The following is a 15,829-nucleotide window of genomic DNA, read 5'->3' on the forward strand; positions in this document are numbered from 1 at the left end:
CCATTGGTGTAAGTGGGGTGTTTAAGTCCCCTACTATTAGTGTATTACTCTCGATTTCCCCTTTAATTGTTGTTAGCATTTGCCTTATGTATTGAGGTGCTCCTATGTTGGGTGCATAAATATTTATAATTCTTATATCTTCTTCTTGGTAGTGTCCTTCCTTATCTCTTGTAACAGTCTTTATTTTAAAGTCTATTTTATCTGATACAAGTGTTGCTACTCCAGCTTTCTTTTGATTCCCATTTGCATGAAATATCTTTTTCCATCCCTTCACTCTCAGTCTGTATGTGTCCCTAGGTCTGAAGTGGGTCTCTTGTAGACAGCATATATATGGGTCTTGTTTTTGTATCCATTCAGCCAGTCTGTGTCTTTTGGCTGGAGCATTTAGTCCATTTACATTCAAGGTTATTATGGATATGTATGTTCCTATTACCAGTTTTAATATTGTTTTGGGGGTTTTTTTGTAGGCCTTTTCCTCCTCTTGTGTTTCCCACCTAGAGAAGTTCCTTTAGCATTTGTTGTAAAGCTGATTTGGTGGTGCTGACTTCTCTTAGCTTTTGCTCGTCTGTAAAGCTTTTGATTTCTCTGTCGAATCTGAATGAGATTCTTGCCAGGTAGAGTGATCTTGGTTGAAGGTTTTTCTCTTTCATCACTTTAAGTATATCCTGCCACTCCCTTCTGGCCTGCAGAATTTCTGGTGAAAAATCAGCTGATAACCTTATGGGGATTCCCTTGTATGTTATTTTTTGCTTTTCCCTTGCTGCTTTTAATATTTTTTCTTTGTATTTAATTTTTGTGAGTTTGATTAACATGTGTCTTGGTGTGTTTCTCCTAGGGTTTATCCTGTATGGGACTCTCTACGCTTCCTGTACTTGGGTGGTATTTCCTTTCCCATGTTAGGGTGGTTTTCCACTATAATCTCTTCAAATATTTTCTCAGACCCTTTCTTTTTCTATTCTTTTTCCGGGACCCCTATAATTTGAATGTTGGTGCGTTTAGTGTTGTCCTAGAGGTCTCTGAGATTGTCTTCAATTCTTTTCATACTTTTTTCTTAATTCTGCTCCTTGGCAGTTATTTCCACCATTCTGTCTTCCAGCTCACTTATTCGTTCTTCTGCCTCAGTTATTCTGTTATTGATTCCTTCTAGTATTTTTCATTTCTGTTATTGTGTTGTTCATCTATATTCGTTTGTTCTTTAGTTCTTCTAGATCTTTGTCAAACATTTCTTGTATTTTCTCAATCCGTACCTCCATTCTACTTCTGAGATTCTGGATCATCTTTACTATCATTACTCTTACTTCTTTTTCAGGTAGGTTGCCTATTTCCTCTTCATTTATTTGGTCTGGTAGGTTTTTACCTTACTCCTTCATCTGTAACATATTTTTGTATCATCTCTTTTTTTTTTTTGGTTTTTGATGGATTTGATTGTGTTCCTGTCTTACTGGTTGTTTGACCTGAGGCTTCCAGCACTGGAGTTTGTAGGCTGTTGGGTAGAGCCAGGTCTTGGTGCTGAGATGAGGACCTCTGGGAGACCTCACTCTGATGAATATTCCCTGGGGTCTGTGGTTCTCTGTTAGTCCAGTGGTTTGGACTTGGAGCTCCCACTGCCGGAGTTCAGGCTCAACCCCTGGCTTGTGAACCAAGATCCCACAGCCACACGTGGCAGCAAAAAAAAAAAAAAAAAAAAACAAAGGAGCAGAACAATAACAAAGAGTAAAAAATAAAATAAGATTAGAAAACTAACAGATATGTTAGAAAAAATAAAAAATATACTTGAAACAACAACTAGAAGATAAAACAGAACCACAATAGCAAAAAAGAGGGAAAAAATAGCTGGAAAAGTCCTTGGCTGTGACGGGATGTAGGCAGGGGTGGGGTTTAGCTGGGGGACAGGGCCTATGCTTAGGAACAACAGGGCCAGAAAAGGTCCTGAGGGGGTAGGGGGCGGGGCTTAGGCTCAGGGCAGCCAAAATGGCCCGGGAGTGCCTCTTGCCTTGGAGGGTTGAGGACCAGGTCCAGGACCCCAGCAAGCTCCCTGGGCCCAAGTGGGTGGGGGAAACACTAGGCATGTTCCCCTCAGTCCTCCGATCCCAGAGGGTCCCTCCCCGTTGGCCTCTCTTCTTCTTCACCCCCCTCCCTCCTATTTCCCTAAGACCCATGTGGCCAGAGGGTGGCGCGTAAGGCAGGGGACCAGGCCCAGAAGCCAACAGGCTTCCCGGGGCCCAAGTGGGTGGGGGAACGCCCACCATGCCTCCCCTGATCCTCCGGTCCTGGAGGGACACCCTGTCCACCCCTCCTCCTCTTCCCCCCTCCTCCCTCCCTCCTATGCCCCTAGGACCCACGTGGCCAGATGGGGCCTCGGAGGGGTGGAGGACCAGGCCCAGGAGCCCAGGAGCCCAGGAGGCTCCCTGGGGCCCAAGTGGGTAAAGGAGACACTAGGTGTGCTCCTCCCTGATCCTCCAATCCCGGAGGGCCCCTCCGTGTCTGCCTCTCCTCTTCTTCCCACCCCCTCCTACACCCCCAGGACCAACACAGCTGGAGGGAGCCCTGGAAGGCAGAGGACCTGGCCTGGGACCCCAGCAGGCCTCCCAGGGCATGAGTGGGCAGGGGAAACTAGTCGCATCTCCCCTGATCCTCTGATCCTAGAGGGTCCCTCCCCGTCTGCCTCTCCTCTTCTTTCCCCCACAACACCCCTAGGACCGACACAGTCAGAGGGGGCCCCAGAAGGCCGAGGACCTGGCCTGGGCAGGGGAAATGCTAGCTGCACTCCCCCCGATCCTCCAAGCCCCTGAGGGTCCCTCCAGGCATGGGAACCCCTCCCCTCTCCCAGCCACCCCTCAAGGGCACCAGTCCCGTCTGGCCTCCACTTCTCCTCTCCCCTCACTCCCCGCCATGTCCTACTCAGTCACTTGGGGGTTCCTCCCATCTCCTTGGGCATCGAGATCCCCCACCAGCGTCCAGCAGGTGTCCTAGTTGTGGGGAGACTTGAACTCCGCATCCTCCCACGCCACCATCTTGACTCTGCCCCCCAGAAATTACTTCCTTTTTTAAGGCTGAATAATATTCCATTGTATGTATATGCTACGTTTTGTTTAGTCATTCGTCCATCAATGTATACTTGGACTGCTTCCACCTTTTAGCTATTGTGAATAATCTTGCTATGAATATGGATGTACAAATATCTCCTTGAGAATCTGCTTTCAGTTCTTTTGGGTATTTACCCAGAAGTGGAATTGCTGGATCATATGGTAATTCTATCTTTAACTTTTTGAGGCACCACCATACTGTCTTCCACAGTGGTTGTACAACACACACAGTGGTTCCAGTTTCTCCATATTTTTACCAACACCTGTTATATTTTCTGTTTTTTTTTTTAAATAGTATTCAAATAATGAGTATGAGATGGAATCTCATTGGGTTTTGATTTGCATTCCCCTAATGATTAGTGATGTTAAACATCTTTTCATGTGTTTGTTGGACACTTATATATCTTCTTTGGAGAAATCTCTAATGAAGTTCTTTGCCCATTTTTAAAATCACGTGTTGGTTTTTTGTTGTTGAGTTTTAGGAGTTCTCTATATATTCTGTATATTAGTGCTTTATCAGATATGTGATTTGCAAATATTTTCTCCCATTCTCTGGGTTGCCTTTTTAGTCTTTTGATAGTGTTTTTTGATGTACATAAGTTTTGAATTTTTAAGAAATCCAATTTGTCTATTATTTCATTTATTGCCTGTGCCTTTGGTGTCATTTCCAAGAAATCACTGCCAAATCCAAAGTTGCAAAGCTTTTGCCTATATTTTCTCCTAAGAGTTTTATAGTTTTAGCTCTTACATTTATATCCTTGATCCATTTTGAGTTAATTTAGCATAAGGTACAGGATTCAACTTCATTCTTTTTTTTTTTAATTATTTGTTTATATAACATTTATTTATTTATTTATTTATTTATGGCTGTGTTGGGTCTTCATTTCTGTGCGAGGGCCCTCTCCAGTTGCGGCAAGTGGGGGCCACTCTTCATCGCGGTGCGCGGGCCTCTCACCATCGCGGCCTCTCTTGTTGCAGAGCACAGGCTCCAGACGCGCAGGCTCAGTAGTTGTGGCTCACGGGCCCAGCCGCTCCGCGGCATGTGGGATCCTCCCAGACCAGGGCTCGAACCCGTGTCCCCTGCATTGGCAGGCAGACTCTCAACCACTGCGCCACCAGGGAAGCCCCAACTTCATTCTTTTGCATATGGATATCCGGCTTTCCCAGCACCATTTGTTGAAAAGACTGACCTTTCTCCATTTAATAGTCTGTCAAAAATTATTTGACCACATATGCAAGGGCTTATTTCTGGGCTGTCCTATCCCATTGGCCTCTGTGTCTCTCTTTATGCCAAAACCACACTGTTTTGATTACTGTAGCTTGTAGTTAGCTTAAAAATCAGTGTATTAGTCAGGATTCTCCAGATAAACAGAACCAAGGGAGACTGAGAGAGAGAGAGGGAGTGAGAGACATAAGAAGAGATTTATTGTAGGAATTGGCTCATGAGGTTATGGAAGCTGAAGAATCCCACAATCTTCTATCTGTAAGCTGGAAAACCAGGAAAGTCAGTGGTATAATTCAGTCTGAGTCCCAAGTCCTGAGAACCAGGAGCTCCAATGTCCAAGGTGAGGATAAAATGGACATGCCAGCTCAAGAAGAGAGAGAGAATTCACTCTTCCATTTCCTTTTATTCTATTCAGGACCTCAATGGATTGGATGATGTTCACCCACATTGATGAAGGTGGATATCTTCTCTCAGTATACTGAATTAAATACTAATCTTTTCCAGAAACACCCGCACAGACACACCATATAGAATGTTTTACCAGCTATCTGGGCATCCCTGAGCCCAGTCATATTGACACACAAAATTAACCATCAAAATCAGGAAGTGTGAATCCTCCTACTTTTTTCTTTCATTTCAAGATTATTTGGAGTCCCTACAGATTCCATAAAAATTTTAGGATTGGTTCTTTTCTATTTCTGAAGAAAATCATTGGAATTTTGATAGGAATTGCATTGAACCTGTGCTTTGAGTGGTATTGACATCATAACAATATTAAATCTAACAATCCATGAACATTGGATGTTTTTCCGTTTATTATGTCTTTAATTTCTTTTAGCAATGTTTTGCAGTTTTCATTGCACAAGTTTTTCACCTCTTTGTTTAATTCCTAAGTACTTTGTTCTTTTAGATGCTATTATAAATGGAATTGTTTTCTTTTTTAACTTACTTATTTTTGATATATAAAATTATATGAATTGAATGAAATTGTACTAATTGTATGAAAAATGAGTGAAGGGAAGGTGGTCAAAAGGATATATATATATATACATATATATATATATATATATATATGTATATATATATACACATATATATATTATACAATGCTTACATCATGTATACATTGTGAAATGGTTACCACACTCAAGCTAATTTATATATCCGTCATCTCCCGTTGTTACTCTGTGTGTGTGTGTGTGTGTGTGTGTGTGTGTGTGGTGAGAACACTTGAGATCTATTCTCTTATTAAATTTCGAGTACACAATACATTATTATTAACTATAGACACTATATTGTATATTAGGGCTCTAGAACTTATTCATCTTATAAATGAAAGTTTGTATCCATTGATCAATATATCCCCATTTCCCTCACTCCCCAGCTTCTGGTAACCCTCATTCTCCTCTCTGTTACTATAAGTTCCAACTTTTTTTTTTAAAAAGACTGTATACAAATGAGATCATGTAATATTTGTCTTTCTGTGTCTGGCTTATTTCACTTTGTTTTTAGCTCGATGTCCTCCAGGTTCATCCATGTTGTAGAAAATGGCAGGATTTCCACCTTTTTAAAGGCTGAATAATAGTCCATTATGTGTATATATATATATATATATATTTTTTTTTTCTTTATTCATTCCTCTGTCAACAAACACTTAGGTATTTTCCATATCTTTGCTACTGTGAATGATGCTGCGATTAACAAAGGAGTGCAAATATCTCTTTGAGATAGTGATTTTATTTCCTTTGGATATATACCCAGAAGTGGAATTGCTACATCATATGGTAGTTCTATTTTTAATTTTGGGGGGAACCTCCATACTATTTTCTATAATCTCTGTACCAACTTACAGTCACAGCAGCAATGTACCAGGTTTCTCTTTTCTCCACATCCTCACAACACTTGTTATCTTTTGACTTTATAATAGGCATAATAACAGGTGTGAGGTGCTAATCTCATTGTGATTTTGATTTGCGTTTCCCTTATGACTAGTGATGTTGAATATCTTCTCATATTCCTATTGACAATTTGTATATCTTTTTTGGGAAAATTCAGGTCCTTTGCCCATTTTTAAATAAAATTATTTGTGTTTGTGGGGTTTTTTGTTTTTGCTATTTAGTTGTATGAGTTCCTTATATATTTTGGATATTAACCCCTTGTCAGATATATAGTTTGCAAATATTTTCTGCTATTCCATAGGCTGACTTTTCACTTTGCTGATTGTTACCTTTGTTGTTGCAGAAAATTTTGTTGCCTGTGTTTTTTGGTGTCAATTCCAAAAAATCATTGCCTAGACCAATGTCAAGGAGCTTTCCCCCTATGTTTTCTTCTAGGAGTTTTATGGTTTCAGGTCTTACATTTAAGTCTTTAATGATGGAATTATTTTCTTATTTCCTCTTTTAGGTTTTTTGTAGTTAGCATACAAAAATGAAACTAAGTTTTGCATGTTGCTTCTGTATCCTGCTAATTTGCTGAATTTGTTTATTAGTCCAAACTTTTCTGGGGGTAGAGTCCTTAGTGTTTTCTACATATAAAGTTATATCATATGCAAACAGATTATCTTACTTCTTTCTTTTCAATTTGGATGCCTTTTTAATTTTTTTTCTTCCTAAATGCTATGCTAGAACATCCAGTACTATGTTGAATAGAAATGTGTGCATTCTTGCCTTGTTGCTGATTTTAGAGGAAAACCATTCAGTCTTTCACCATTGAGTATGATGTTTGCTGTGGGTTTTTCATACATGGCTTTTATTATGTTGAGGTAGTTTTCTTCTATTCATAGCTTGTTGTGTGTTTTTATCATGAAAGGGTATTTAATTTTGTCAAATGCTTTTTCTGCATCAATTGAGATGATCTTGTGGGGTTTTTTTCCTTCATTCTATTAATGTCGAGTATTACACTGTTCAATTTTCATATGTTGAACCATCTTTGCATTCCAGGAATAAATCCTACTTGGTCATGGCATATAATCCTTTTGATGTACTGCTAAATTCAGTTTGCTAATATTTTGTTGAGGATTTTTACATCAGAATTCATAAGGAATATTGGGCTATAGTTTTCTCGTAGTGTCTTTATCTGGATTTGGTTTCATAGCAATGCTAGCCTCATAGAATGTGTCAGGAAGTGTTCCTTTCTCTTCAGTCTTTTGAAAGAGCTTGAGAGGAATTAGTTAGTCCTTCTTTAAATATTTGTTAGAATTCACCAGTGAAGCCATCAGATCCAGGGCTTTTCTTTGTCAGGAGATTTTTGATTACTGATTCAATCTCTTTACTAGTTACAAGTCTATTCAGGTATTCTATTTCTTCATGATTCAGTCTGGGTAGGTTTTTTTTGTTTCTAGGAATGTGTCCATTTCATTTAGGTTATCCAATGTATGGGTGTACAATTGTTCGTAGTACTCTCATAATCCTTTTCATTTCTGTAGAATCAGTAGTAGTCTCCCACTTTCGTTTCTGATTTTAGTAATTTGAGTCTTATCTCTTTTTTCTTAGTCCATCTAGCTAAAATTTTGTTAATTTTATTGATCTTTTTGAAGAACAGACTTTTGGTATCGTTGATTTTTACTATTGTTTTTCTATTCTCTATTTCATTTATCTCCATCCTAATATTTATTATTTCATTCCTTCTGCTAGCTTTGGGTTTAGTTTGTTCTTTTTCTAGTTTCTTAAGTTGTAAAGTTAAGTTGTTGTTTTGAGATCGTTCTTCCTTTTTAGTGTAAGCATTTATAGCTGTGGACTTCCCACTCAGCAATGCTTTTGCTGTATCCCTATGTGTTGGTATGTTTTGTTTTCATTTTCATTCATCTCTAAGTATCTTCTGATTTCCCTTGTGATTTCTTCTTTGATCCATTGGTTGTTTAAAAGTGTGTTAATTCCACAATTTTGTGGATTTTCCAGTTTTCCTTCTATTATTGATTTCTAACTTCATCCTGTTGTGGTCAGAGAAGATATTTTGTATGATATGTATCTTCTTTTTTTAATTTTGTTTTTTAAAAACTTTTTATTTTATATTGGAGTATAGTTTATTAACAATGTTGTGTTAGTTTCATGTGTACAGCAAAATGATTCAGTTATACATATACATGTATCTATTCTTTTTCAGATTCTTTTCCCATTTAGGTTGTTACATAATATACAGCAGAGTTCCCTGTGCTTTATAGTAGGTCCTTGTTGTTTATCCGTTTTAAATATAGCAGTGTGTACATGTCAATCCCAAACTCCCTAACTATCCCTCACCCCCACCCTTCCCCCCAGTAACCATAAGCTTGTTCTCTAAGTCTGCGAGTCTGTTTCTGTTTTGTAAATAAGTTCATTTGTAATATATGATATATACCTTTTTAAATGTATTGAGACTTAATTTGTGGCTTAACATATGATCTATCCTGGATAATGTCCCATATGCACTTGAGAAGAATGCATGTTCTCTTGTTGCTGAGTAGATTGTTCTATACATGTCTGTTAGATCTAGTTGGCTTACTGTGTTCTTTAAGCCATCCATTTCCCTACTTATATTCTGTCTCGTTGTTTTACTCATTGTCGAGAGTAGGGTTTTGAAGTCTCCAACTATTATTATAGAACTATTTCTCCCTTCAATTTTGTCCATTTTGGCTTCATATATTTGAAAGTCTGTTATTTGATGTGTAAATGTTTATAACTCATTATATCTTCTTGCTGTATTGAAACTTTTATTAACATAAAATGTCCTTCTTGGGCTTGCCTGGTGGCGCAGTGGTTGAGAGTCTGCCTGCTAATGCGGGGGACACGGGTTCGAGCCCTGGTCTGGGAGGATCCTGCATGCCGCGGAGCGACTGGGCCCGTGGGCCACAGTTGCTGAGCCTGCGCGTCTGGAGCCTGTGCTCCGCAACAGGAGAGGCCGCGATAGTGGGAGGCCCGCGCACCGCGATGAAGAGTGGCCCCCACTCGCCACAGCTAGAGAGGGCCCTCGCACAGAAACGAAGACCCAACATAGCCCAAAAAATAAATAAATAAAATAATAATTAAAATATATATATATTAGAGGAGACTTGAAAATATTAAAAAAAAAAGTCCTTCTTTGTCTTTTGTAAACTTTTTTGATTTAAAGTCTGTTTGTCTGATATTAAAAAATCCCTATTTTCTTTTGGTTCTATTTGCATGGAGTATGTCTTTTCCATTGTTTCACTTTCAACCAATCTGGGTATCTGGATAAAGTGAGTCTCTTGTGAACAGTGCGTAGTTAGGTCATAGTTTTTAAAATCCATTCTGCCAACCTCTGTCTTTTAATTGGAGAGTTTAATCCATTTACATTAAAGTAATTGCTGGCAAGGAGGGCCTTATCTCTGTCATTTTGCTATTTGTTTTCTAAATGCTGTAATAGCTTTTTTTGTCTCTCATTTCCTGCAGTACTACTTTTGTGTTTAGTTGATTTTTCATAGTGAAACATTTAAATTATCTTCTCACTCCCTTTTATGTATATTCAATAGCTATATTCTTTGTGGTTACCATGTATAATAGGGAAGAACAAATCTGACTCCATATTAGATCTGTTCCTTTTTACTTTAACCTTTGTGCTTTGTTTCCTGTGCTTAGTCACACTGAATCTGCCCATCCCTGTGACCCCAGACTGGCTCTGCACCTTTTGTAAAAGAATGTAAGCTGTGCTTAGTCATGCTGGCTCTGCACTTTTTGTAAAAGAATGTTGCCTATAGCCTGAAATATACAAGATAGCCTGTCCCAAGTCTCTGACCTTTAAGAGCTCATTCATATGGGGATAAAAAAGTTGCAGAACAGAGAATAACGTTTGTTTTGTTGGAATTTTATAGGAACATCATGATCATGACCTGACCTATGTGGACAGCTGCTAGAGCGAAGGATCCGACAGCAAGAAGTTTGCAACAACTAATCATTCCGGTCCCTCACCTTGCCTTTAAACAAGCTTTGCTGAAAGCCTTTGGCGAGTTCGGGACTTTTCTGGGTCATGAGCCACCTGCCTCCTTGCATGGCCCTGCAATAAACATTCCTCTGCTCCAAACTCCAACGTTTCAGTGTTGTTTGGCCTCACTGTGCATCAGGCACATGGACTTTCATCTGGTAACACATGGAAGTTACATTTAACACCCTGAATTTATAACATTCTAATTTAAATTTATACCTTCTTAACTTCAATAATATAGAAAAACTCTGCTCCTATACATTTTCATCCCAACTCATTTCTAGACAGGAAGGGGGCAGGGCACAACCTTTAAAAGAATGACATAGCCATTGAGGACATGACATAAACTGGTTAGAATCAACTAAGTCCAAGATGGTGGAGAAGTCAACTTCCACTAGACCTTGAGCCTCAGTATATGCTCATTGTAATACATCAGCATATGCTAAATGACACACCCACAGGTGCCATGATAGTTCCCAGGCCGACCTTAAAAGGCCCAAAAGTGGGTGGTGGCCTAATTCCTGGAAATCCCTGCCCCATCCCCCAAATAGTTGGAATAATCCTCCTACTCATTAGCCTATGAAATTACCCACCCCTGTAAAAGCTGACAACCGTGTACCCTGGGGCCTCTTGCCTTCTGAGATGACCCACACTCTGTCTGTGGAGTGTTTTTATCCCTGAATAAACCTTCTTTCACTTTACTATGGCTTGCTCTTGAATTCTTCCCTGTGTGAAGCCAAGAACCCACACTTGGTGGCTGTCCCAGGGACTTCCCTGAGTCCTGTGACGTGACTATCCTATCCAGCCCCACTTTCTTTCCTGCAACATTTCTGTTTTGATATTGCAATGTCACATCTTTTTACATTGTGTTTCCAAAAATATAGACTTATAATTGTTTTTTAATGCATTGGTCTGCTAAATCATGTAGAAAAGAAAATATGGAGTTTCAAACCAAATTTACAGAAATACTAGTTTCTGAAATAATTATTTTTTATACTGGAAATTTTATGATCATTTTAACTTTGACATAAGTTGTTTAAGAAGAACTATTTTGGTTGAGAGAGAAGGAAGAGGATGGATGAGGAGAATTTTTTTTAAAAGACTAAGAAGGAAAAGGAGGAAAGAATATGGGAAGGAAGAGGAGAAAAAGGAGAGGAAGAAGATGCTTATTTATCTCTGTCTCAGATGAGCCATGCCCTGTTGTGACATAATGCTGTAGTCTTATATAGCTTTATATAAAACTATATAGTTTTATATAGCTTTAACAAAACATTATCACTAAGCAAAGTTTATCTACAATTGTAGGCTTCATTCTTTATATTTAAAAGTTGAATTTAGGATTTCTATCTCTGGTGAGGATGGAGTAACTAGAACCAGAGTTAACCTCCTGTTATAACAACTACAAAATTACATAAAATATAAGAAAAATTGTTTTCAGATATCAGACAACAAGTAACCCAGGAGAGAAGGGAAACAATTGAAGTTAAGTCCTACAATTACCCAGGCTTTCTGATTTGAGGCAATTTTTGGACCACAGATTCTCCAGAGCAGAGTTCCAGAAAGGAGGAAACTATGCAGAACAAAGAGCTCCAGAAATCAGCATAGGGGTTTCCTTGTCTTTGCTGACTGCTAGGCAATACATACATAAAGTAAAAGTCCACAAGACCAGGAAAAAACTAGGGTGCTGTCAGTGATAAAACTAGAGAGGGACAGATGAAGAATAAGGAAATTTCCTGGGTCAAACAGAACAGCTTGGGGGCTAGGAAAGAACTGGAGGGTTAATGACTACTTTATGGTAACTGAGGGATCTACCTAGCATTAGAGCCTGATCTTAGTCTGGAAAAATAGCATGGGAGTAAGGAAGAAAGACCCATCAGCTCCCTGTAAATTTATTTCTTCCTTATATTACATGTCTCATCCAGGTTTGGGGGAGGAGTGGTAGCTTTGTTCCATATGGTCACTCAGAAATTAGACTGATAGATACTCCAACATCTTGTAGCCATGCCATCAGGAATGCATAACCAACTCAGTCACCAGAATAGGGGAAGAGAGAAAGTAGAGAATGTCATATAGGTTTCTCAGTCTGACGCCAGAAATGCCACACACTCCTCCTACTCATTTTTCATTGGCTTGAGTTAGTATTGTGACCTTACCTAACTGCAAGGTGGCCAGGAAATGTAGGAGAACAAATGGAATATTTGGCGAGATCTATTATCTCTGCCATAACTAGAAAGCTGTTTTCAACACTTTCTCACTACTTGAAACTAACCTTTGCCTGCAAAGGGATCTTTCTGTGATAGTGGGGATGGTGCGCTACCTGCTTTCCATTCAGAGAGAACAATGGTTGTCAGGGGATGTCTCCTGGCAGGGGACAGGTTTGGCTATCTTGTAGGAGCTATTCAGTGGCCTCATCCCACTCTGTATAGTCAGAACCCAGCCCTACAGACAACTAGCATTGTTTTCTTCTCAGTTTCAGCAAAATCCTTGCTTCCTGAGGAACTTCACATTCCATTTTTGTGTGTGATCTGAGAGCCACCTGACAGACAAAATGACTCCAATGGACTTACTGTTCCCACTATGGTGAGGGTTTTCACATAGTTAGAAATTTCTGGTTACTTTCATTTTTCTTCCTACATCAATAGCCCTAGTGGGAATGTGATACATGTCTTGAAGCACTTATACTCTAATATCTTTACTTGATTCTGAGGTATAAGTCTCTACAAAAATGCTACCACGTGGACCAAATGTGAGGTTGGAAGGAGACATTGAGTTGAGCCTTGAGGAATTAGGCAGCATAATGACTAGGAGACAGGGAGAATCAGCAAAACCCAAGAGAGAACTTTAGTTTGAGATTGAGGAATTTGGAGGACAGAGTATTTGAGCCCTCTTTGGTTTCCTCTCTTTGGTGCCATTTCCATCGGATCCCAGTCCAAGAGGGTTTTAATAGCATGGCCATGTCCATTTTCTTTCCTCACCTTTCCTAAGAAGTATTCCTGTATAAGTGGATGAAAAAGTCAGTGTTAGTTAACTTCTTGTAGTAAATAAGTAGAAAATAACAATTCATCTGTAAACCCATGCAGAAGATACAGAATGTAGAGAGTGAATAGAATCAAATCCCTTGGGCTTTTTCATTCTTTAGATGGCAAAAGTTGGAATGAGCCGTGTCATGGCAGGGGGGAGAAGAATAAGGCAGTGATGCCTAGAAGTAGGAAGGAATAAAGCCAAGAAAATGGCATCTGTGTGCTTCTCTGAGTAGGAGACACAGGATCTGTATGCTGTTCACTGCACCCAACCCCTGGCATCATGCAACATTATTTTGGGAGATATATCATAGCAGTTGTGTCATTAGCCCTCTTGTGCTTCTTTCTCCATGAGAAAATGCAAAATGGTGAATATAAACTTCTTTTGGTGAGTACAAGAACCTGATAGTGTAGCCAATTTTCAACCATTAAGTAGGAAAATGGAGAAATAAAAGTCAGTGTTAGGTCTTATCAATGTGGAACACTCCAGAATCACTGCAAATGTTCTCAGAGGAGAGAGGTTAAGACTCAGAGTAAATTTTTATATGAACATAAAAGGAAATGATATGATTTGGTTTCTAATTTTCCTGAAGAAGAGACAATTTACATTCTTTCAATTGCCCAGCCAAGAAAGGGGAAGAGAGTAACTTGATATAACTGTCAATGGTGACAGAAGAAAGGAACAGATAAAGAAAAGGGAAATTTCAGGGGAAAACAGAGCAGCGCTATACGTAGGAAATAATCAGAGATTTGATGCGTAATTTGTGGTAACTAATAGACCCACATAACAGGGGTGTGGAATGGGAGTAATAGAGATTCCACCATCTCCCTGTAGCTCTCCTTCAGAAACTCCACGAGGGTCTCTATGTTGTTGAAGGAATAATTCAAACCAACACCTGTCAGCTTAATTCAAAGTTGCTTTCCAAATTCTTGGGTTTAAAACAGCAACATTCCACTGCATCTTGAAATATGGATAGGATTTGAATATGGGCAGGGAAGAAGAGGGGGCATTTTAAGTGTGGAGAGTACAATGCACAGACACTTCTAGAATACCATGCTGATTGGCAGGACCAGCATGTGATGATGATTGCGTGACTTCCCTCACCAGAGCCTGGCATGAGAGATGTTATTCTTTCTATTTCTCATATGCAGGGATTGAGACTCAGATCTAAAATAACTTCTCCCAAGTGTACAATATCTGCAAGTAGAGAGAACCAAATCCAACACAGGTCATGCTCAGGTTTTGGAATCCCCATTTTTCCTAAATGCCTCAGGCCAGCGAGGGCAAAGCATAAGGTAGTTGTGGGGAAGTGGTTCATATGTGTGCATGGTCAGAATTGAGCAAAAGAAAGGACTTTAGAATTGAGGCACTATGTGTAACTTCCTTAAGAACAGGACAAAGCATTGGTCTTCAGCATCTCTCGAAGAACCTAACACAGTCTAATCCAACTTAGATGACTTTTGCCAGGCTGATTAATTGTAGAAGAGATTAGATGTGGGCTATGATCAGGACAGGCAAGTTATTACTCTACATCAACCTAGAATTTTCCTATAGGCATTCTGCACACAACTGGAGAGCCCTGCTTCACTCACTCCAGGCCTACCACCCCTTCTGGAAGGCCCTGTGTGTTCTCATGATGGGGTAAGGATGGCAAATAATGGAGCCCTGACACTCAGTCTCATTAGTGACCGGATTCTGGGGCTTGCCTGGCCGTCCTGAAAGGGGGATTTGCCTCACAATTGTCTCCAGAGGATCTGGTGGTGAATTTCAAATCTGATACATATCTTATCCCCAACAGGAGGAACAGGACATAGCTTGGCAGATAGTTGTTGAGGAAATCAGCTCTGAAAGCAGGAACCATCTGGAGGTCTTCAAGGACATACAGAAAAACTCCCTTTTACTCCAACATGCCAAGTACAAATTCCTGCCTGGAGGCCCTCCCCAGGAAAAGAGTGAGTATGTGAGACACCGTACTCACTCTGGGAAAAGGTCAGACAAGGTACATAGTCCAATAAGGAAAAGGAAAGTGGGTAAACAGGGAAAATGAGCTGGCATCTGGCAGGGAAAGGAGGGTGCTCTGAGGGTGGGCCATGCTGTAGAATTTGGTATAGTTTATAATCCTGAGCGCATTTTCTTCCCACTTGTCACCACCTTGAAGGACTAACAAGTTAAGTCCATAGGCAACCATTAAGAAGCCAACCCATAGAGAAACTCATTCATGTCAGGCCCCTCAGGGATAGGAAAACAGAATGGGAGAGGACCCAGAGGGAACCATGGGAAAAAGCCCTGGGTAGAGGGAGAAGAGGGCAGGTGGATATTGACCCACTGTACACTAGGCTGCCAGAATCCTTTGGTGTCATAGGTCCCTGGAGATCCTCTAATCCAGGTCTGGTTGATCCATGATAGCTGAGATAACTCTGAGGTCAACGCCAGGCTAATTTGCTAAGCCAGCAAATTTATCTTTGGTACATGGCAGCCTTTCACATTAGAGGGAGTCTTGTCCTTCATAAAGATCCCCCCAACAGCCTTTCAAAGCAGTGATCAAATAAAACAACTTCACTACTTCTGACCAGAGATTAGCCTCTGG

General features: G+C 40.0%; 1 pseudogene across 1 annotated transcript in view; it reads left to right on the top strand.

The window, feature by feature from the left end:
• The window catches only part of LOC309628385 (alpha-1,3-mannosyl-glycoprotein 4-beta-N-acetylglucosaminyltransferase-like protein MGAT4E), a 43,912-nt pseudogene that overhangs the window by 22,308 nt on the left and 5,775 nt on the right, over window positions 1-15,829 (top strand). The window contains exons 2-3 of the transcript XR_014249549.1: window positions 10,112-10,379; window positions 15,041-15,194. The product of XR_014249549.1 is annotated as an alpha-1,3-mannosyl-glycoprotein 4-beta-N-acetylglucosaminyltransferase-like protein MGAT4E (transcript). The remainder of the gene's footprint in view (window positions 1-10,111; window positions 10,380-15,040; window positions 15,195-15,829) is intronic.

Source organism: Balaenoptera borealis, assembly GCF_965194805.1.
Source record: "Balaenoptera borealis genome assembly, chromosome: 1".
NCBI classification, from domain to species: Eukaryota; Metazoa; Chordata; class Mammalia; order Artiodactyla; family Balaenopteridae; genus Balaenoptera; species Balaenoptera borealis.